We start from the raw sequence: 4098 nt of genomic DNA, 5'->3' as shown, positions 1-4098 counted from the left end.
CTCAAGCGCCACCCAAAATATCAGTTTCGTCGGCTCATAAGGTCGCGACAGGATAGGGCGAGTCAAAAAACTCAAGCGCCACCCAAGATAGCAGTTTCGTCGGCTGATAAGGTCGCGACAGGATAGGGTGAGTCAAAAAGCTCAAGCGCCACCCAAGATAGCAGTTTCGTCGGCTCATAAGGTCACGACAGGATAGGGCGAGTCAGAAAGCTCAAGCGCCACCCAAGATAGCAGTTTCGTCGGCTCATAAGCTCGCAACAAGATAGGGCGAGTCAGAAATCTCAAGCGCCACCCAAGATAGCAGTTTCGTCGGCTCATAAGGTCACGACAGGATAGGGCGAGTCAGAAAGCTCAAGCGCCACCCAAGATTGCAGTTTCGTTGGCTCATAAGGTCACGATAGGATAGGGCGAGTCAGAAAGATCAAGCGCCAGCCAAGATAGCAGTTTCGTCGGCTCATAACGTCATGACAGGATAGGGCGAGTCAGAAAGCTCAAGCGCCACCCAAGATAGCAGTTTCGTCGGCTCATAAGGTCGCGACAGGATAGGGCGAGTCAGAAAGCTCAAGCGCCACCCAAGATAGCAGTTTCGTCGGCTCATAAGGTCGCGACAGGATAGGACGAGTCAGAAAGCTCAAGTGCCACCCGAGGGAGACTTGTGTAACAAAAGCTCAAGTATTTAGACCGGCTTAATTTTTCTGTAATGACCCGGGGTTCTTGAATTATTCATCCCAGTTGAGCCTGCCGAGCCATGTCCATGTAGCCCCCGAGTCTTAAGTCGACTCAAGGAGGCGGCTTGAGAGTCTCCATACTTGATTGTGGCATAAACCGGCAGAGAAAAGATACTGGTACTCGCTCCATCTCCGAGTTATAAAGCCACTGCACCGGCAAGTTGATGTTGTCCGGACCGTGAGGGTGGCGACTTACGTCCTTCTGTTAGGCGGCTCGTACAGGCGAGCATTGCACCGGCAGGCTCATGTAATCCGGGCCGTGAGGGTGGCGTCTTGCATCGTTTGTTGGGCGGCTCGTATAAGCGAGCACTGCACCGGCGGGTTGATATAATCCGGGCCGTGAGGACGACGACTTGCGTCCTTCTGTTGGGCGGCTCATACAGGCGAGCACTGCACCGGCCGGTTGATGTAATCCGGGCCTTGAGGGTGGCGACTTGAGTGCGAGAGTTGTCAGGCGTTTGGGCATGGACTCGAGAATCAACCATGGCATTGTAAACCACCTTGGTTACACGGACGCGAAATTTCGCCTTGTCATTGTAAACCATCCTATTTGCGCAGACGTGAGAGTCGGCTGCGTCATTGTAAGCCGCCTTGGATAACAAATCACCCTCGTTGTTGTAGATCGGCGTGGACGGTGAGTCGCCCATGACATTACAGGCCGAAGTGAATATTGAGTCGCCCGTGGCATTGATTGACACGAGCTTTGTGCTCGTAATATAACGCCGATTTAGTAATGAGTAATTGTCCTGCATAAAAAATATCACACACCGAAGTAATTGTTTTCAAGAACATTAATATGAATTGACAAAATATATAGAATGGAAATCACCTGATGTATTGTTCCATGAATAAACGTCAAAAGATATCTGTCATATTTGACATAGACCAGGCCGTGGGACGGCGGCTCGAATCAAGCAGGCCCAACACCAGTGTCATGATGTAGACTCGATCGTGTTGATTACTGCTGCTAGAAAATTTCTTTTGATGCTGACATGAGTCCATCACTTTGACCGATGAATCTACCGGTTCAAACGAAATCTCTCCCGGACTAACAGAAGCACCAGGACGGCTCGTAGGGACAGCAGCGCGGGGCAGAGCTCGGCATTGCGGTGACCCGAGGCGTGATGGCGGATTAAGGCGCGACAGCGGCCAGTGCAGCCGCGGCTCGGGACGCGTTAGAGGCTAGCCGGTAAGGCGGCTCTGCAGACGCAGCGGAGAGTGAAGCACTCGAGGCCAAGTCAGCCTTGGAGCGGAGGACGGACCCAGCTGCGGAACAAGGTGGGTGCAGCCACCTGGTGCAGCACGAGCCTGGCGACAGCGGCAGTAGCGGGAGGCGGAACCATCCCGCTAGGCAGAAACGAACGTGGTGAGCTCTGCGGCGGCTCATATGGTACGCTGGCGCAAGGTGCGAACCGCTTGCGAGTTGGCGGTTCAGGGCGAGCGGCGATGCAGATCCGCAGCGGAGACGTGGGATCCGTGACGCGACTTGGCTGTAGCGGGGCGGTGGCCGCGGCCGGGACGACCCGGGAAGAGCCGGCGGACTGGCGAAGCATGAGTTGTGGAGCCGCAGGATCCGGCGCAGCGTTGGAACCGATGACAAGGCCCGCGCAGGCAAAGCAGGACAGCCAGGGGCATGGTGGCGAGAGACAAGCAGGTGCAGATATGCGACGCGGGAGCGGCCGGTTCCATAGTCAACGGCCAATCCTTCGGTTAAAACTTTTCTTTACGATACCGGAAATCAATCTCGAGTCGGAATCGACAGATCGTTTAGGCACGACGGCAGCACCTGATCACCCTAATTTCTCATATCTCAAATCTTGTATCTGTTGATTTGACTGTTCATCCATGATGCGATCCTCTGTGTCAGCTCTTGCGGACCGATGGGTCATAAGCTTCTCGATCCGTAGGAGAGATCCCTTCAAGAACACAATTCCACAGTGCGATCAGGCCCCACGGTGGGCGCCAGCTGTCGTGGTTTTGTCACGGCAGATGTTCTCGTAAGAGAACTTAGGTGTGAGACCATCGCAACCTTGTGGCGGCTTGAAGGGGTTGGTCAGAACCGAGAGACGCGAGTTTACCCAGGTTCGGCCCCTCCGATGGAGGTAAAATCCTACGTCCTACTTGAGTTGCGTTGATGAAGATGACAATCTCGATTACAAGAGTGCAGACTCGCCACCTCTAATCTCGTGGGTGTCTAATCTGTCTATCTCATGGTTTATCTTGTCTAGACCTAAGTTGTGAATCTTTCTTTCCCTCTTGGGGCGCCTTACCCCTCCTTATATATGTGGAAGGGGTAGGTTTACATATAGAGTCCTACTAGGAGTAGGAATAGGACTAGTCTCTCTTGAATCCTAATCCGGGTCTTGTTTCCTTCTTGTGGGAGTCTTTCTTCTTGGGCCTTCTCTTGTGAGTCGGCCCTCCTGGCCTCTCTATGAGTCGCCTTATGCTAGGGTGCACGCTGGGCCTTGGGCCTTTGTCATTTATCTAAGTCGCCTGTGCGGACAACTATGAGTCGCCCGCCAGGTCACTGCTGAGTCGCCGATGAATTGCCAAGTCCTTTGGCGGGTCATACTCCAAGCCGGGTTACACTGCGGGGTATATCCCCGACACTCTCCAATTTGAAAACATGAAATATGTGCAACCTACTCCATTATAGAGTTTGGCCTCAGAAGTGAAACTATGATTCATCTTTACGTAAAATTTCTTCTTGTCCATCTTTTCATGGTCAGCAAAAGAGAATTTCTCTAAGACATACCGCCTTTCATAGCATGAGATGCACTAGTGAAATTATAAAAAATGAAGATTACATGTTAAAGTAAAAAATAATCCATGCTTAATTAAGAAGATATACATGTCGCTGAATTTATATACCGTAAAATATTCATACTCCTACTTAAGGGTGGCATAGAAGCTCCTGTTGTTGTCCATGGGTGGCCTGTCGTACATACGCCCTTTATCGCTACATTCATCACACTCGGGGATCCTATCGTCGTCATCCATTTGATGTGTTCCTAATTACAATAGTAAAAATTGATCACTTTTAAGCATGGGTTGTCTTTTAGACTGTCGAGTATGTGTGGGATCACTAGGAGGAACGTCAACATGGGCGTGAATAGACTACTTGACGAAATTGAAACCTAACATTTTCAGAATTTTAATGGTTGGAAGATTTGAGCAATTATAGCAAGTCAAGCACAACTTACACATGCAAGTCTATGAGTATATAAGATAAAAGTAAGGACATGCACATGAAAGATAAAAGCAGAGGTAGGAAGATCAAACGCAAAGTTAACACGGTGATTTTTGACCTGGTTCCGCTAGGTAGTGCTACCATACGTCGACGTTGATGGAGACTTCAACCCATGGAAGG

Source organism: Hordeum vulgare, chromosome 7H (genome assembly GCF_904849725.1).
Source record: "Hordeum vulgare subsp. vulgare chromosome 7H, MorexV3_pseudomolecules_assembly, whole genome shotgun sequence".
Taxonomy (NCBI): Eukaryota; Viridiplantae; Streptophyta; class Magnoliopsida; order Poales; family Poaceae; genus Hordeum; species Hordeum vulgare.
This window is presented reverse-complemented; position numbering follows the sequence as displayed.